This window comes from Sparus aurata, chromosome 1 (genome assembly GCF_900880675.1).
Source record: "Sparus aurata chromosome 1, fSpaAur1.1, whole genome shotgun sequence".
NCBI lineage: Eukaryota > Metazoa > Chordata > Actinopteri > Spariformes > Sparidae > Sparus > Sparus aurata.
This window is the reverse complement of record NC_044187.1, coordinates 3,438,423-3,458,821: the sequence shown is the minus strand read 5'-3', so window position 1 is coordinate 3,458,821 and position 20,399 is coordinate 3,438,423. Positions and strand designations below refer to the sequence as shown.

Below are 20,399 nucleotides of genomic sequence, written 5' to 3'. Positions count from 1 at the left end.
AAATCTTCATCATGTCTAAAAAAAAACTGAATAATCAAACTGACCTTAAAGGACAACACAACGTATGTGGCGGACCCTGCCACCTCTCTACCTTCACACAGAGTTCTGGGACCTGATTTTCTTCTGAGAGCAGTTTGTTTATTCACTGAAGGAACAAACACATTTCTGTGAGTTTGAATTTGAGTTTGAATTTCTTAAGGCACATTACAAAAGAATAAATCAATAAATCACAACGCAAACGCAGCGAATAAGAACATGACACAAAGTTCAGTCTGTAGGTTTATTATGTTATTTGATCCTGTGTTTGTTTGTAACAGCAGTGGTTCAGTGGTTGTGTTAAATAACTGGATTAAATAAAACAAAATGTAATTAATCAGGACTGACTCATTTTAGAAAAAGGACTAAAAGTAAAGACATTATTAAATATTACTTTGGTCACTCATGTGGATCGTACGTAAAAGTCTAAAAGTATCTGATATTAAATGTCCTTCAGTCTCTAAAGTTCCAGTAAAAATCAGTCACACAGGTGTTTACGTCTGTGAGTCGACTGATAATCAGAGTCGTGTTTATTTTATCTGACGGCTGATGAAACAACCTGCGGACTGAAAGCAGCTTCTTGATAATCAGCAGGTGAGCCGGGTCAGCAGGTGAGCCGGGTCAGCAGGTGAGCTCTGATCTCAGAGACTCTCTGCTCCTCTGAAGGCCCGTCTGAATAGTTTGGCCCGTCCTGCCCCGTTTGCTCATTTGTGTGAGCGAGCAGTAAAAAAAAAGGGGAGTCAGCGTCCAGATTGCGGTACATCTGCTGTTTTTCGGCGGCGTGGCGAGGCCTGGCCGCCGCGCCACGCAGGTGCTGCTCCTTCCCCCCTGAAGGCCACATTCTTCTATAGCCATGTGCTGCCTGAGCAAACGGCGCTTCTGAGCGGGCCGGTCCCAGCGCTGACTGGCCACTGCCCCGGCAACATGCATTGTTGCTCTATGCAAATCCGCTCACACTGGGACAGAGGCTCGGGGAGGGGGCATCCTGAGCTCAGTAGCCGGGATAGAGGACGGAGGCCGGCCAATAAATGAAAGTTTGCCTTAAATCCTCGGGATAATAGAGGCAGAGGTTGGGGCCGAGCCTCGAAGCCGAGATAAACAGAGGGATTACTCCTCGGTTTTGCATCACTCACTCTCCTCTGGGTGGCCCTTAACCGTCAGGAAAGCTAAGAGGGGAGAGGGGGAGGCGAGAGAAGAAAAAACGTTTAACGCATGGACATTCACACAGCACATAGGGGGAAAGAAGTGAGCCTAATTCCATCAAAGACTGAGAAATTAGCAATTAATTTATTCCAACCTCCCCGCCCCTGCTCCTTTTCTATTTTCAGCCCAATTGTTGGTTAGTTCTGCAACATCTGGTCCAGAACAGCCACTGTGCCTGATGACTGATGCTCCCTCCATTAAAGTAGAATGGCAGAGAAAATCTTCCCTTTTTCATTCATTTCTTGTCCGTGGGAGATTAGTTTGGTACCATGTGAAAAGTAATCATTAAAAATGTTGCTCTTTTTTTGCAGGCCATGCATAACCACCGCGGGCAGCGCCTTTATTTGCAATTGTAATTTAAAGAATAATTAAAGAAGTTAAATGATTCTGTAAATGTAGAACAACTTGAGTCTTTGTGCTCAGGGGTGCATGAACCTTCGCCTTATGGCTGGTTGCTCCGATAAACTCGGTAATGAAAGAATGTAGCGCCGCGCTAATGACAAATTTTGAAGTGTTTTGGATTTGCTCACTCTGCTGTCCTCGGCTCACGCTCCCCTCTGATGCCTTGACTTTAATCTGGGCGGCGCCGAGGAACAGAAGTCACCGCCGGGCGTCTTTTAACACATTAGCAAAATAACATCGATTGAACGATTTTCGCTGGTTGACTTTTGTTTAATCGTTTTGAGAGAGATGAAAAATGACAAAAGCAAAACTCCAGCGTGTGAACGAACGCACCAGAGATGAGATTCAACACGAGGGGCGACGCTGATTACAGCCGTCAGATATTAAATAAAGCTTCTACAGAGTGAAACCAGCAGTTTTTAAAAAAGACTGATTCACTTCAAGATCTTTTATCTGACTCGACTAAAGAGTTGGTTCACAAAATGTCAGAAAATAGTTGTTTTTTAAAAAAGAACCCATTAAAGTTTCAACGAGGACAATAAGGCTTCTTCCAACATATTTAACCAAACTCAATAATTATTTATAAACACAGGAAGAACTCCACTATCAGCTCATGTGAACCATTTCTACCTCCATCAGACACAACTCCAACAGATTACACTGTTTAAGATGGAAACGTCAATATTTTGGTGTTTCTGGTGAAAAATGGCCCAAATAATTATCCAAACTATTATGGAAATAGTTGCTGCAGGCGGTAAAAAACATAAATTCTGATAAAATTAGTGTGAAAATACATAAAATGAGCGATGTGTTTTATTTCTTCTGTGACAAAAGATTTCCAATCCAGCGATCACCAGCCAGAGGAAGCTGAAGAGTTAAATAATAATTAATGATTTGATCATTAAATAGAGATAACTTTAACAATTAATAATTAATAATATAATTATGATATTATATTATCAGTGATCCTCAAACTCAGAGAAAGCTGTAATTTTGTGGGAGCGTTTCGTTTAGTCTCCCGTCGCTGTGACACAGATTACAGTGACGAATAGATGACAGTCAGATAGATTTACTTTAGTGATGGTGGTTCAACTCCCATGATGCTTTGCTACTTGAGTCTTTTGCTGTGTTTTGATTGACAGACCGCTGGTGGCAGGAATTGCACATCCTGTGTGTGAGATCTAGTCAGTGAGCGAGCGAGCGAGCAGAGAATCAGATATTAAACCTGAGATGTTGAGAGTCGCTGTGACTTTGACTCGACTCGACTGTTCTGACTCACTGGAAATAAAAGACTTGAGACTCGGACGTTAAAGACTAGAGCCGGTTCTTAAAGGAGCAGTCTGTAGTTTTGTTGATGCAATGTTAATGAGCAGAGAAAAATCTTTATTCTGTCTAAACAAACTAAATAATCAAACTCTCCTTGTCTTCATAGACGAATAAACTGAAGTAACAAACCGACCCTAAAGAAACAACACAGTTTATACTGTTTATATGTGGCGGACCCTGCCACCTGTCTGTCTTCAAACGCTGTTCTGGGACCTGATTTTCCTCTGAGAGCAGCTGGTTTGTATTATTACCTCATTAATATTATAAATATTAAAATTTCTTCTGTAGAACTTCATTCTGTCCCTTAAACTGTTTAAGTTCATTTAGAGGAGCAATTAAGAAATAAATCAGCTTTTATGAAGTTTTCTGTTGTTTGTTTACATTTATTTCACTGAATATCAAATAATTAAAATAAATTAACTTCATCGTCACACCTCTTGAACAAGTTAGATAAATAACTTAGTCTCTTTATTTGACAGCTTGTAATAATCGGCTTCGTTGTTTTTATAAAGAGAAACACATTTAGTCACATGTCTCGGATAAACTGCTGGAATAGAAAAAGTCCAGATGGTTCAACTGTAAGAAAATGGTGTAAAATCCACATTAAATCCACTTTTAAATGATTAATATTTGAATATCATCCAGTTTAAAATCACTTCAAATGAAGGAGCACTAAATAAAACATTCTAAACCCTCAAGTATCATTTTTAATTTGCTTCTTCCTCATTGATTTTTAAAATCTGCACACAAAGAGGGAGGGAGGGAATTAAATCTGGAATTAAAGCTGAAACATTGTGACAGTTAGTAAATGTCAAAGCTTCACCTGCAGATTAAATCTCTGACTCGTCATCTTCTCGGTCTGAAACCTCGAGCTGCAGCTTTGTCTGACGCACACTGGTGAGAGGAGCAGAGACGGCCTCGTATCAATCACATCCACCAGCAGCAGCTTATATCCATCCTGAACACACACACACACACACACACGCACACACACACACACACACACACACACACACACACACCATCAGCTCTGGTGGAAATGAGCTGTTGACATTATTTAGGGTCACTGTCCACGATCGCGGGGCCAACTGCTGGGATTCAGCAGATAAATCTTCCACCAACACTCATTACACATTTCACCACATCAGTGAGCGACTTCATGTTGGACCCGTGGAGTCCAGAATCCTTCAGAACACAAGCCCCAACGAGTCCCGGTCACTTCTGCATTGTTAGAAAATAAAACCACCAAAATAAATCAGCGCTGCAGTTTTTCTCAACTATCATCCAGAAGCGTGAGACGAGGGCGGCGAGCGGGCGGCCATCAGTCCGCAGCTTCCTGTTGGAGGTGACCTTGAAGGCTGCGGTTGTTCCGGGCAGGTCCAAGGTGTCGCGGTGGGGAACTGCATCAGAGCTGAAAACAGGCCGGCGGCGCTTTGGCAGCCTCCCCAGGAGGAACCAGAAAATATATCAGCGGCTTGTTTCATGACGGAGTTACAACACAGATGTACAGTTCTTATTTCACTGAAGAGGAACAAATACGTCGGACTGCAGAAGCAGACGAGGTGATTACAGGTTGGAGTTTAAGCCTGTATCGACCACACACTGTTTCTCTGTGTCGTTAGAGGGACGTGGATGTTCGTACACCCTCTGATGATTCATGTAAGACCAACTATTGCACTCTGAAGGTATATTTTAGGCTTAATGCCATAAAAGAGTTGCTAATTTTCTAGGTTTTTATATACACATTGAGCGTTATCTCGATTAAAACAGGACCAATAACAGAATAAAACAGAAATAAGTCAGTATTTTTATCTTCTGGTTCCCTCACCTCAAAGTCAATGAGTTTTCAGTTAAATGTCCGAAAAGAGACATAATTTCACATTTTCTTCTACAATATAAAACACATTTGTAAATACAGCACAGTTGAATTATTGTTTTGTCAGTTCACTGAAACGAGCAGCAGCTGAATCTGTCTTCAGTTTGACTTGAAACATTGGCTAGTTTTTAGTTCTTCGGATTTGTAAATGGTAGCCAAACTTAATCTTCGATGCTTTACTACCCAGGATGCATTGCAAGACCTCTTCCGTAGACGATGAATGGGGAGCGTAGAAACGACGGACCATCAGGTAGAAGATTTAGTTCCCTGAGTTTAGCTTGATAGTTTTGTAAACTGAAATCTTCCTCGTAGCTGCTGAGCCAAAAGCGTTGACCACACGTAGGGGGTGTAAATAACTTATTTACAAACCAGTTTGGGTTAATTTGGGTCAGTTCGGGTCAGTTCGGGTCAGGGTTGGTTAGTTGGGTTTGTCGCTTCAACGCTGTTTTGCTCCAGAAATGTTTTGTTGACTATCAGCTAAATTTTCATCAGCATGGGGGGACGAGATGATGCCTGAGTTTATATTTCTCAGTTAAATGTTCCTTAACCTAAAGTAAGAATCATCTAAATATGTTTGAACCCAACTGGAACCTGTTTGGTACCGGTCCAGTGTAACGATGCTTGGTTCTTGATATTTTTGTCCAAACTGTCCTAAAGAATCAAAGAAGACTTCATCGATGTTCATTGTGTAATCTCACTTTCATGTTGACTCGAACTCGTCCAGCTGCTGTCCAAGTGTCGGGCGGCCATGATATTGTCTTTTCCCATGATCCTCTTGGCAACGTCCCGCCAAGGAAAGCAGCCCGACACGACAGAAAAATCTTGAAAGAACACAAAGGCACAAAGAAGGCGGAGGAGGGCGCAGCGGCGGAGGCGGCCGTCTCGGGCCCGACAGAGGACTCGGCCTCGCCATACAGCCGGGCCACTCCAATTCTGAGCGAATGCTAATGAGATTGCTCTGATCCCTCCGGTGCTTCCCATGTTTTCAACACCTTCAAGGACCACATGGCGCTCGCAGCATAAAGACAACTAAATGAGAAATCTGAACGTTTTTTTGTGACGCCGGGGGCCTCTTCGCTTTTCAACCTGGCCGCCCATTCAGCGCACCTCCCCGAGAAAGAAAAGATAAGAAAGAGCCTGCGACAGGGGGTGTGGATGAGCAAACTTTTTTAAGGAAAATGGCATATTTGCGAACCTGAAGTAATAATCAATTTATGGCCACGCAAGGGCGAAGCCTTTGACGCAGGAAGAATCGCGGGTCCGGGAGATTGAAAAGGAGGGAGGAGAAAGAGAAGCGAGATGCTCAAATTTTGGAGGCTGTTTCTCACAACCGCTGTAATGAGATCACTAACATCTTGAGCCGGCCTCCACTATAGCCGCCAAACAACAGGCTCCCAGATGAAAGGTGAATGGGCCCGGGTTCCCGCTGGCTGGTTCAGAAGCACTTTAATAGCACAGCGCCCTATGAAAGGTTCCTGGGCAGTAGCTCATATTAGCGGCGAAGCACACTGCTTAATAGGATGATGCCTTTTGGCTTTTGTCATGAGATGATTAAGGGCTTCGTTGTCACCGGTGCCTGTTGAGCACAAGGCACTAGAATCCACTCTGCTGGGCTTATTGTCTGAGTCTGTGTGCTGTGAGGCCCTTTTGATGAAAACACCTCTCAGGGATCTATCAGGTGAGCTTCTGCTTTAGGAGTCTCACATCTACGCCCCCCTTCAACGTATCTCGAGTGCTTTGTTTTCCTCTAAAGACCCTTGAATCCGTCATCGTGTTCGGACAAAGACAAGCGCCGCTGAGGGGAGCAGCAGAAAGATGAAACTTGCCGATGATGGTCCTTGAAGAAAGAAAATATGTACGCACGTCTGTGGTTAATTCACCTCGTTGTGTTAACTGTGCAGCGAGCGACTTGCTGGAAGTCAAAATGCAAAATATTCTGAATTGTCAGCAGCTTTTCAGTGGATGCAACGCTCCGACAGGTCACGTACGATGTTGTCTAAGGATCCAGGAAGGCAAAAACTATGTAACAGACAGTTTATTTCTTCTTCTGACTTGTAAAGATGAACATTTCTTTAGCTGCATCAAAGCGACGTCTCCCTCATTCAGGAGATCTCAACGCGCTCACTCAATCGAAAAACAACCTTTCGCGCGATCCGCCGGCGAAGAAACTTCAATGGAAAAAAAAGGCATTAAATGATCCCTTCTTGTGTTGTGAATAAAGGAGCGGTTGCGTGTTATACGATCGCCACAGTTTAGCACACAGAACCGGATGAGTGTTGGCCAGATTGACGTTAAACAGAGAATGCACTATGTCCATTTTTTTGCAATCAATGCAGGTCCTTTCAATCAGGAGAGCTTTATACTCGGGATTAGTTTTGGTGACTTAAGAAGCTAGACTACCTCCGTACCCCCACCATCTGCAACTGCACCCCCTCCGGTCCTCCCGGCGCTCTCCTTTAGCCCCTCCAGACCCCCCTCACAAAAATAGCACAGGGATACTGCCAGCCTTTTCACTCGCTGCTAACAAGGCGGCTCCAAAGCACAGGCCCACTCCAAGTAATTAAATCAATCCCTTTGTGTTCCCCAATATTCCCCTTCAGTGGGTGACTGCCCAAGATCTGATTATGGCTCTTCATGCATATTCAGGCTCGAGCTACAACTTAGAACAACCTCTTATTTTTTTTATTCTGGCGTCATGAGCGGCCAACACGCACCGATTTCTCTTCTTAAACGTATATTTTTTTTATATACCTCCAAAAAAATCCATAGTTTGCTCCAGCGAGGCTGTAAAAAAAAACAAAACGAGGAGCGGTCGCCGGCGCCGAGCGCTCGGGCACATTTAAGAGAAAGCCGTAAGACGAGGAGAAGTTAGGGTGGGAGCCCGAAAGACAAATTGGATTAGCAAGTATTGGATTAAAGGTAAAACGGAGGGATAACAAACAAGAAAAGCTGCCTGTGATCACAGGGTTTAATATATTTCTTTTCCTCTCCGATCCCTTTCTTCTCTCCCTCCCCCTCCTTTTTTCTTTCTTTCTGTTCGAGTAAAGATCCCGGGCTTAAGACAGACTTATTAAAACTGGGATTAATTTGTAATGCTCCCCTAACCCTCGGGGTCAACCGCAGATTTGTTATCTAAAGCAAACAGGAAAAAATGTACTATAACAACACGACGAGGGCTTTAGAGCCGCGTCTGGAGATTTTAGCTTTGTAGGAAAGGTGTTATCCCTCAGATATTTGTTTGAGCAGGGAAGGAAATCCCTTGAAGGACAATCTAGACGGTGATAAATATAATAATTGCTCTAAATCTTTGCAATTTTGGAGCTTTTCCTCATAAAAAGCAGCAGGAACGGGGGATGTGAAATAAATACTGGTGTTGAATAAACGTAGATAATGTGAGAAACAAACCCAACTCCTCTTGCTTTATTCTGAAACAGTTTTTAATCAGATGGACGATGAGAGGTAACTGTTGAGGAGAGCAGGCCACTCTCATTAGCCTTATCTTTTTAATGTCGCGCTGCCTCAGATTGGGATCTTAATCTTATTTGGTTACGGAGGCTTCGTTCACTCCGACGAGCACAAAGACCTTCGGGGAGCAAATCCAGAGAAAAGAAAAAAAAGAAAAAGCAGCGGCTTGTTTTCTGCGATGGCTTTTGGGTTCGTTCCTCGGGGTCGCGGTTCAAGAGGCCGAGCTGACCGGCCGCGGAGCCCAGCGGCCTAAATCTCTTGGCCCGCAGCCCGTTTCGCTCTTTGTTCTGTAAAAAAGTCCCCGTCTTTGTTTCCCCTGCAGTCCTTTTGGTTCCTTCATCGAGCGTCGTCGTGTCGCACAGACCACAAATAAATCCTGAACGTTGGAGAAATATCATCCTGTTAGAATGTGGTGGCACACAATTATCTCAAAGCTATTTAAATTATATTGGAAGGTGACTCTGAACTATCGCGTGCTTGAAGGTCGCACCAGCAGATTTTAGTTGATTATAAAACTGTGAGGATTTGTCCTCTTGAATATTTATTTACGGCTCCTTTTTCTGCACTAACGCCGTTGATCTTCGTGACGTGAGTCTTTAAAGCTGAACGCTGCTTTATCCACGACAAGCTGACACAGAAACAGTGTTGAACAGTCGCGTCACTGAACATCACACGAGAGGTTAAATGCATCTTCAGACTGACAGCAAACAAACCTGAGAGGAAACCAACACAGTGTTCACAATACTGCAAAACCATGGATCGGATGAATCTTTACATTTGTCTTTTTTTGCTACTTTACGCATCTTCAGGTCCAATGACAACGCTCTGCTGATGCTCTGCTGAGGTTTCTGCATAAAAAACACTCACTCAGTGTTGGGAACACGTCCTGGTTTTCTCCACTCAAGACGTCCCAACTTCTGGTTAAAAACATCCCGTGCAAATGCTGAAGCAGTCTTGAACTGTGGTCGCTGGCTTAGCAGCCGTCTCGCCATCAACACCTGATCCAGCTGTTATATGACGCATGTTAAATAAGTGTTAATATGCACAAATAACACGCAGATATTTGAGCGTATCGTTGCTTTGTAGAAACTTAAATAGCCAACATTTTACTCTGGTGACTGGGCGGGAAGAGACACAACAGGAAAATAAAAACACTGCGTGAATTAGACGATGAGATGTTAGATGAACATGAAGTGATGTGTGTGTTTGCTTGATTTACAGCTCCCTCGTTCAGACAAAGCAGTAGCTGCTTGTTCATCTCTTCACCTTTAACCGAATTTAGTAAAAGTGTTCTCACACTGAGGAACATAAATCACATGTAGAAATCCACATTTTTGCTTCATCGATAATTGTTTTAAAATCGCAGCCGTCTGAAACAGACTCGAGTAATTTGTGAGGTCGAAACCTGAGATTGAATGTTGGCATCTACAGATATAAAGCTCATTCTGGGCTCGAAAATGGAGCGGTGGAAACCCTCCACATCTTCAGAACCGGGCAGAATCTGACAGGCTTTTCATGACCCCATTGTGCCATCGCAGTCAGTCCGACACTTTTGGCTCATTTGATGGTGAACCCGAACTTTCACAGCGTCTCTGTCGATCTACAGTCATAACTTCTGTCGTTCTTCAGTTCCTAAGCGTTTAATAAAACACGTCCGTCGTGCCGCCAGATCTCGCGGTGTTGAAGCGTGTTGCTGCAGATGTATAAATGTGTCGGGCAGCTTCTGCTGCTGTGAGGTCTGTCATTTAATCTGCAGCACCAACAAAGACAATCTGCTCTCATCTGTGTATTGCCGTGAGTATTGTTTCCAGCCACTTGTGTTTCGTGTTTTAATAGACATTTGGCTGAAGGCCCGGCGCTGACAGCCGCTGAGACCCAAACTGGATTCTTCTCTGATCGCTCAGACTCGTATTTCTGCCTCTGCTTGCACACATTCCTACAGGCTTGTTTATGTCAACGCAGATATTTTGGTGTTTTTTTCATTATTTCCAGGTACTGTAAATAGAAACAGATTCATGTTCACACCAGTTCAGTTCTGTCCAAACATATTCAGGCAGTTACCTGAAAGTTTACACAGAGACGAGCAGAAATATGTTTAATTTAAGGATGACAACAGTTGGTCCGATCCTCTCGACTCTCTAGACGTTCCTGTACGTCACGTAAACAAACCACGTACCTATCAGCTGGAGGCCTTAATCACTCATGCAAAAGATGGGCGAGTTTGCCATGATGATCTAATTTAAAGGGATATTCCGGTGTAAATTTAATCCATGGTCTAAATCACTGTGAAACTGTGTTAGACTCCCTCTCGAGAGATCAAGTTAGCAGACCGCTAATTTACGGAGTTTTATCAACCTCAGAAACGACCGCACGACAACAATACACTGCAGTAAATGGATCCAAATATAAACCGCCACCAAAAAGCCACAAATAATGCTCAGAACAGCACCAAACTTCAGCAACAGTACAAATAGGGTCTCAGCACATAGTCCGGGGCATCTAACCTCCGCTAGCTTAGCTGGATTTCTACTGAAAAGCTGACTAAATTTACCACTCTTCTGCAGCAGCTTCCTGTTGACGGGAAGTCCCGACGAGTCGATTACCGAGTGCAGTAGAGTTCCGCGGCTCATGGATGAAAATGTGTGATTATGACTCCATGGAAAAGCAATCAAAGTTCATATGTGTCTTACCTGCCAGTTTATAACAGTTATTATCGAGAGCGGACAGGGAAAAGAACGGAATTGAGCATTTCTAACCGCACTCGGTAATCGTCGCGTCGGGACTTCCCCGACCCGGAAGCTGATGGAGGAGAGTTGAAATCTGTTTTTAGCTTCACAGTAGAAATCCAGCTAAGCTAGCGGAGGTTAGATGCCCCGGACTATGTGCTGAGACCCTATTTGTACTGTTGCTGAAGTTTGGTGCTGTTCTGAGCATTATTTGTGGCTTTTTGGTGGCGGTTTATATTTGGATCCATTTACTGCAGTGTATTGTTGTCGTGCGGTCGTTTCTGAGGTTGATAAAACTCCGTAAATTAGCGGTCTGCTAACTTGATCTCTGGAGAGGGAGTCTAACACAGTTTCACAGTGATTTAGACCATGGATTAAACTTACACCAGAATATCCCTTTAATTTGATTTAACTTGATAGTTTTATATAAGATATTAAGATGTTTGTGCTACTAAACGTGACAGACAGTCGAGCCAGCAGTGAGTAAAGCTGGTGTGTTTTAGCTTCCTGATGATCTCGTTCTCACCTGATCTAGATCCAGGAAGTGAAACGGAGATTGTACAGATCACTACTCTGATATTGTTGTTGATAGGACACAATGTCAGCATGAACGCATGAAAGCATAAACACGTCTTATGTCCTGGCAACACAGCAAAAAAGGTTGTTTCCAGAAATGCCCCCAAAAAACAGGTGAAGTGTGATTCCATGTCTCGTCTCTATATCCGATGTAACTCTTGGAAAACAAGCTTCAGTTCATCATCTTTCTGCGTAGCTACAGTCATCAAAGATAGCAAGAGAAAAAGATTGTACAAGTTGTTTTAAATCAACTTATAGAAATACGATTCTCTACTGTTAATGGCTGCGAGGAACAGAAACAGATCTCCTGTCGGCTAAGAAATGACGGGGCAGATACGTCACCTGCAGAAATCAATGAGAACGACACAGTTGTACAAGTCAACTTATAGAAATTAGAACTATTAAATCCACATTTTACTGTAGTTGTCTTCAAACGCAGCAGGTGAATTGAGCCGAGACACTCGGACGTCTTTAGTTTGATTCTTTGTGTGTTGTCGTGACTCAGCTGACAGCGTCGGCTCTCTTGTTTCCGCCTCTGTGACGGATGTGTTCACGTCGGGGATAAAATAACATTTAATGGCTGTTTAATTCAGCGCAGCTCGTAGAGTCGAGTCGACTGTGGGTGGCCTCGCTGAGAGGGAAACGTTGGCAGCGTCTTCAACAATATGATTTTCTATTTTCGGGAGTATTTTCCTCTTAAATTGCTCGTTGACCTCGACAACAGAGGAGAGGGTGACTCAGTGAATCGGCCTCGTCTCATCCCGACGCTGAAAAGCGTGATCAATGTCTCTCGTGTCCATTTTCTATTGGTAATCCTCCACAAATTGCCCTCCGTTTGCAGTTTGTGTATCAGCTATTTGCACTGGATTAATGTGAGTCACTGGTGGCAAGTGTTCAAATCAATGTTTATTAATGGTTTCTTTAAGTGTTTAAAGATTAAGTCATTAACATATTGATGAAGTTTTCGAAGTTGCCCAGGGAGAGAAAAGGAGCCGGAGCTGGAGAGGGTTTGACGAGCTGCTGAACTGACGCCAGCCGCCACGGAACAAGAGGCTGGAGGAAGAAAAGAAGAAGCAGAAGAAGAAGAAGAGGAGGAGGAGCGGCAGGCTTCCTGAGAGCGTGGCGTCAGGCTGCACTCACCGATGCAAAGTTTCCTCTGGTTATTAAAAAAACGGCACGTCGCCAGAGCAAATTTCACTTGACACGGTTCACAGTGAGCTCCTCGGCTGCGGCCTCGTCGCTGCTGAATGAATCTCACTTGTAAAAACATGTGAATTATTATTATTATAACGAGATCCTGAAGAATCTGTTTCTGCGTCGTCTTCTTTTGGGATGCAGGCGCAGTCGGCTCGGATTGATTTTACCATTCAGCAGCGACCTGCCGCGGCCCTTCGGCTCGCCGTGGTGATTCTCTCTCTCACCTGATAAGGTACCTGATCCATAATAAATCAATTCTAATTAGTTTTATGTTTGGAGGGAGGAGGAGGGGACTCTCTGCTGCTCGCCCTCCCTCCTCCATCACGCTCACTTGTTCTCAGCCGCCAGTCATCTGCACACCTGATATCAGTTAATCTCCTGATTATTAAGTGAGGATTATTGACGGAGGGACGCGGCTGTGTTCGGCGCGGCCTCTTGAATCAAGGACACGCAGGGTTTGTTTCCTCTTGTTTGTTTTTAGGGTGATGCCTGTGTGTGTGTGTGTGTTCGGGCGTCCTCAAACTTCTCCTGATAAACGTTTTCCTGCCGGCCTCGAGTGTCCAAACGATGGAAACACTTCTCGGAGCCGCCGGCAGCTGCAGGACGTCTGATCAGCTGGCGCTCAGTCTGACGGAACAAAGCGGACAAGAAGGTTGAAGACGTCCTCCCGTAGCTGAAAAGTCACCGGTTTGATTCCTGCAGCTTGTTCATTCGTGTCCTTCAGCCTTTATGTCTGTAGAGAGCTGAAACCAGAGAGGACGAACCTCCTTCCAGAGCAGCTGATGACACCGACCGCTCAGCTGATCTCCATTTATAGACAAATGTAGAAACACAAGCAAAATAACCGTCAACGTGCCTCAGAAACAACCAGCAGACGAGTCAGTTACTCTTTACTGCAGTGGAGGTGTGCTTTGTGCTAATGTTAGCCGCTAAAGGAGGCTGATTCTGCCACAGCAGCGCTGTTCTTTGAATATATATTTAACAGAAGCCTGTCAGAAGTCCCCATGTTTTTAAAAATATGTAATTTACTGCCTTGATGCTCAGTCGAGCTCGTCCACCCACTTCACACAGAAACTGGTGGTTTAAACATGTTATTCTCGCTGGATAGTCGTAGTTTTGCAGGACGCAGCTGAGCTGTGTGGCCGTCTCAGCCTTTTACCTGGAGAGTTTTAAATAATTTATGTATTTAACCTGCTGTTCTGCCCTGTGAGACCGTTTGGGAATGTTTTATAAGAAGTATTCTGCTGGAAAATCTGTGATGTGTTATAAAAGAACTGGCCGAGTCATTGATTTTGCTGCTTCGTGATAAAATAACAGAAGTGCTTTATTGTGAAGAAATAATAGGAAATAAAATGCGTTTGTCACAGAATTAGCGGAGCTTTGTGCGCAGATGTTTTTTGTGTTTACAGCCACACAAGCCGAGCACGCCATTGATGAAGACACACCTTCAAGCAAATATAAATCCTGACGTGCCGAGTCAAACCGAGTAGAGCCGGACCGGCGAGAAACACTTCATCCCTTAATCCTCGATATAAACAACAAAAACGTCTTGAGATTTAATTCTGATTTTTGCAACACAAAAACCAGTAAAGATAATTAAACACGTATAAATCAACAGTTAGGGGGAAAAAACACAAACATTGACAGGATGTAAATAAATAAATCAACACACGACCACTAAGAGAACACGGCGTCTCGGTGTGAGTCGAGCTCTGGTCCCCCGTTAACAGCGAGCCTCCACACCTCCACCCTCACATCGATTCCTCCACCATTTATTCCCGTCTGGGTTCATGCTCGGGGTCTCTGTATTTGAAAGTTGATGCTCCTCTCTAAAAGACGGATTCATGCATAGACTCTGCTACTTTTGTAGTCGCTGGCGGTTTTATATGATAAGCTTTTTTTTAGACGTTGAAAATCAATATGTAATCCTGTGCAGGGGCTTATCCCCGGGACCGGGCCATTTGTGAGGCTCTTTGAGCTTTGTTACAGGTCTTCTGGCTGCTCTGTGCCGCAGATTGATTAGCTGCAGTGCCAGAATCCTATCAAATGGTCGGCTCTGATGATGGAGCAAACTCTCTCCGCGCCTCTCGTTGACTGGACCTGGAGATAAGGAAAGATGGCAATTCTGTCCCCGCTGCACTCTGAGGGAGCTCGGAGCAGCATCAGCAGCTGTGTGGAAGGTTCGTCCACATGTAGACGTTCAGCCGAGTCGGTGACGTGCAGCAGAGCTACAGCAGCTCGTCTGAAGCTTTGAATGTCGGCAGAGATGCTGCAACAAACTACAGGGAGCAAGAGACGTCGTTACACAACAGTGTGGACGTCTAACGCCACCTGTAACGTACCAGTCAGGTGACACGGCCGTCTGAACTGAGCGCTTCTACTAACTGAGCGTCTTTAACAACGTGACCTGAGCCATGACTGAAGGAAGTGGATTAAAGGAGCAGTCTGTAGTCTGGGATAAGAAATGTGAATCTTTTTCTGCCAAAACAAACTAAATAATCAAACTGTTTGTCTTCATCACTGAATAAACAAACTGACATTAAAGGAAAACACAGTTTATTCTGTTTGACTGTGTTTATGTGTGGCGGACCCTGCCACCTCTCTAGCTTTAAACAGTGTTGTGGGGTCTTATTTTCCTCTGAGAACACTCGGCACTCGTTGGCCTTTTTCAGCTGATTTACGGTACGTTTTCACCGGGGTGTCGTCTCGGACGGGACGCCACGCCGCGCTTCAAAGGTTTGCACGATTACAGCGCCAAAAACCTTCCCGCTGCACCTGATTGGATGGAGACCACCTGAGGGCCGCTGTGATGTCATTTCCAACCAGATTAACTTGGTGGCTTGTTTGAAAACTTTGTCCCAAAAATTGGTCCATGAAATGTGTTTCTGGAGACATTTGACGAGATCAGTAAGCTGCCAAGTTTCAGAATCTGTCTTCGTTTGAACTCGGCGGTCCTGTGGCGGAGCAGAAAGCGATCTGATTGGCTGTTCAGGTGCACGAGGAGCGAAACAGACAGCACATTAAACGTGTCGCTGTAGAATCTGTAGCGTTTAATGTCGAGTGCTTCCTCCTTATTTCTCTCCTTCGCTGCTTCACAGACACATTTGACACTTTATATCAGCAGACTGATCAGAAGTGGGCGAGTTGGTTTCTCCCTGCAGTCGTCTGGTTTTACTGTGACGAGTCGACCTTCACCTGACGGCACCGACGGCTCTGTAGTCCTCACGATGTGTTCAAGTGCACAAACAGTTAAAAAACGTAACTTTCACACGAGAAGCTTCAAACCAACGTGTTCACTGATCACACGTGTTTTGAATTCCTGTCAGTTTTTTGTGACTTTTATTTTTTGAAGCTTTGCTGATTGTCGTTTTGAGCAGCAGCCATTTTGCTGCGAGACATCTGGGAAATGCTTTATCGCCTTCAATATTTTCCTGTTTTCTTTTTTCATTTTCAGCACCGGGAGGGTGACGGGGAGCAGAATCTGTGCATTCCTGCGTGCCTCGCCAGCGCTCACATGGTTACGGCTGCTCCGCATTGTTAGAGATATCTGAATGAGCGCTGGCCATGCAAGTTTTAACGTGATTGCCCGAGGGGCAGCGGAGTGAAAGAGCCAAGAACAGAGCCGGAGAGAGGAGAGGAGGGGGGGCATAATCCTAAAAGGATTGGAAGTTACCCCCCCAACCCCACCCCCCTACACACACACACACACACACACACACACACACACATGCACGCACACACACAACACATACATTGAAGTAATTTCCTCACACACACACCTCTGTGTTTCAGGGGGTGATGGGTACTGGATGGGGTCAGTTGGTTTCGTGGCTCTGGTGTCTGATTTCTCCCTCCTCCTCCCCCCTTCTTCTTCTTCATTGTTTGCCTTCTTAATGAGCGGGGCGGTGCCACGGCGCCTGTGATTGACAGCTACATACTCCCCTCTCAGCGCTCTTGGCCGTGTCTCTGCGAGGACTCACCGCTGTCGGTACTGTACTCGACCCCGAGCGACGAGTCGTTTCTCATTTCCTGTTTGTGCCGCGGCTCCTCAGGTGTCTGTCAGTCTGTCAGTCAGGTTGGTTCATCACAGCGCTGTAAAAACACTCCAGCTGAGACGCCTCCTGTCCACGGTGACGGAGCCTCACACGGCACGCTCACACCAGAACCACCAACTGGATCTTTAACGAGAATGATTATTCTCAATTATTACGTGTGATGAAACACGAGTGACTTTTCCAGCCGGATTAAACCAGCTGGAGGAGGTGAAATGATCAGAACGACCCGATAGAGGTTCAGGAGACGTGTTCCCTCTTTTCTGTTTGGACTTTTTAAGTCTCATCTGCTTATTTTCAAAACACATTACGGCGATGTAACAGGGAGACTGTACGTGTTGTAGGTTATTACATTATGGATACGTATACAGTCGGGTGGAGTGATTATCCGCCTGGTCGTCTGTCAGTGTCGTCCTGTTTTGCATCCAGTTGCCTTTAAAATGAATTGATTTTAAAAATGCATTTCTCTGCTCTGATGCAGCCTCTGTCTGTCGGTCTCCTCGATTACTAATTATCAGTATCGGTATCGACCCGTCGTGTTCAGGGTGCTGATCACATCCATCATCCACTGAACAATGACTGTTAGAGCTGCAGGTTCTGATCCAGACCAAAGCTTTCATTAACATTTCTTCTTCTTACAAGCTATTTCTGAACTTTTTTAACAAATTATCCTTTTAAAAACAAACTAAAAACGTTTTTAATAGATCTTTGTTGGGACAGAAATGTAAAACAGTGCCACAGTAGAAGTTGTGTTCCTGACGCAGATCATCCCGACACATCCAGGAACGTTTCAACATACCTGGCAGGCATTTTGGTTTTGGCTTGATTAAATGTTACTCTCCTCTATATTCATTCGTTTAATAACTAGACGCTCAACTGCATTTCTGGCCTTAACAGTTAAATAGCCATCGTGAAAGATGTGGAACATTTAAAGGTTTGTTGACGTAGCAGCTGACGGAGGACGAGTGGTTGGAAACGTGGAAAGAGGCTTAAAACAATTCTCATCAAAAAATAAAAAACTAATTATACAAAGTGTCTCTGAACCAGCTGTTAGTGAGACAGTAGGCAACTTTTACTGCTGTTTTTTTTTTTTTTTTGATAAATGTCTTGTCATTGTTTTCCTTTTTGAATATCGGCCCGATATTTTGACACATATCGTGCATCCAAGTTGTTAAAGAGAACTTTAACTTTAAAACCCTTTAACGTTTCATACTGTACATACAGTTCTACTTTACTGTGTTTAATCATGAATCATTGCAATATTTTAAATTCCTCCTCTTCTGTTACTCTCAGATTATTTCCCTACGTGTCTCTTGTCGGACCAGTTTGTGTTGAGCTGCTGTTATCTGCTCCGTCAGCTCCACTGAGCCGCCGTCATCGCTGTCAGTGTTTACCACAGCTGGTTCAGGTGCAACACGAACAGTTTAAGATCATTTTGCACCACAGCAGACGGCAAACTTGAACGATGGAAAGAGGAGGGAAATTCACCAGACTCCATAAGAAAATCCTTCAATTTAGCGAGTTGTTGAATTTGGGGAAACTTTATAAACTTGCTGTAAAACTGTCTCTGACAAGTTGTTTATTATTAGAGTCTTCTTGTAAATTCGGCAAATGTTCTACACGTATTATCAATATAAGTATCGTCATAGCAGGGACGCTGGGAGTCACAGATCAGGGGTCAGCCTGCTAATGATGTCATAGGAAATGCTGCGACACATTCATGTTTTTTGTATCAATTTGAATTGATAGGATAACTAATATCTAATAGTTAATAATAGAAAAAGACAACAATTTGAGAATGTTTTGCACAACACTGAAATTCAGCTACACAGTCTGCAGCAGCAAGGAGATAAAAAAGGGAGAGAAATTCTCCAGACTCCATTTACAAAATCACTAAATTTTGTGAGTTGTTGAGATAGGAGAGACTTTGTAAGCTTTTGAAACGCTGTCAATGAAAAATTCTTAATAATTTGGGCCTCCTTGTAAATTCGGCAAATGTTCTACATGAAGTTTGTCACTTTATGGTTTGATCGTCACACCTTATGAAGCGTTATAAACATAGTTGTGATGAGCCTGTAGTGATAAACAGTCATAAATATCACCACATCAGGGATCAGTCTGTTAATGACGTCATAGTGAATGTTATGTGACATCCGTATTTTTTAATATAATATAAACTAATAACTAATACACTGTAGTTCAAATCAGCCACATCAGCTACAGTCAGCAGCAGCAAGGAGATGAAAAGTGAGAGGAATTCTCCAGACTCCATAACAAAATCGCTCAGTTTTGTGAGTTGTTGTGTTTGGAGAAACTTTATAAACATCCTGAAACACTTTCTGCGACCAGTTGTGATTATTAGAGCTTTCTTGTGAATTCGGCACATGTAATACATGTTGATGCCTCGTTATATGAGTCCTGCAGCCCCATCAGCTCCCTTACATCCTGCTGTACATCATGCATCATTTCAGTGGGCCTTATGTACTTTACAAAGCATTATAGACACAGAAACTGATCCCAAAGCATTTTTAACTTGTTTATATTACATGTACATTTCAAATTATATAGATTATGAAAATGTAAACTGGATTTTTGTATTTCTGCTGCAGTGTGTAGAGCAGCTGAGTGATGTGGAGGAGTTACATCATCACATTCATGATTATTTTGCATCTCTACGTCACCGACCTGTCACCTTTACAGTCAGAGAGAAAAGAGCTGTGGACTAATATCTGAATAAAGTCAGCAACTATTATTGTTTTTATACTTTTAAATGTTTTACGAGCTGCTGTGACAGAAGGGCCTTTAAAAGCAGATTCATTCTGCTGTTTTGTTTTGACATAAATCACATTAAAGAAATAGTTTAACTGGCTTTAGTTAACTCTTTACATGCACAGTGAAAATAGTCAGCTCAGCTTTATTTTAAAAAACTGCAGCACAGTTTATCAATTTATCATCATCAAGAAATCACCTCAGATATCTAAAACGTGTCGAGACAATCAGACTTGTTTCAGAACACACACAGCAACATGTTTCTGCAGATTGTCAGCTCACACACTCTGCAGCAGGACATTTAATGATCCAGTTCTGGACTTAAATTAAAGCAGAATCATTTAATCCAACAGGAGATAGATCAGGTTGTTCTTACCGTGGAGTCCCAGCACAGGATTGTTCCTGATGGATCCAGATCAACACAGCAGAACCGCGTCTGAGGTTCTCCTGGTTCTGCCTGCTGAGCTTCACTTTTCCTTCCGCCTGCAGCCAAACTGGCGGTCGTCAGCTGATCGGAGCGACTCTCTCTGCCCGGCTCGTTGTGAGTGCGCGGCAGCTTTTGTGTGTTTTCTTTAAAGTGTGCAGCCGCTCGGCCGGCCGGAGCCTCCTGATGCTTTCTGACAACCTGGGATTTTATGCATCATGCTTTTAATAAGCGCCGACAACACGAGACGAGAAGCCTCTCTCCAAAACCCCCACCACTACCTCCACACACACACACACACACACACACACACACCTCTTTAGGCTGCCTGATCCCTGGATTTACGG

The 20,399-nt window shown here is 43.9% G+C and overlaps 1 long non-coding RNA gene across 2 annotated transcripts; it reads right to left on the bottom strand.

Moving 5' to 3' along the window:
* Positions 1 to 208: 208 nt before the first annotated feature.
* On the bottom strand, positions 209 to 20,322 carry LOC115592936 (uncharacterized). 2 transcript variants are annotated; one of them, XR_003986241.1, is made up of 4 exons: positions 20,005 to 20,322; positions 16,587 to 16,985; positions 3,791 to 3,925; positions 209 to 1,202 (listed from the first exon to the last, which is right to left on the bottom strand). It is a non-coding gene; the product is annotated as an uncharacterized LOC115592936 (long non-coding RNA). The 2 variants fall into 2 exon arrangements; XR_003986242.1 differs by having other exon boundaries at positions 16,788 to 16,985.
* Positions 20,323 to 20,399: the final 77 nt, after the last annotated feature.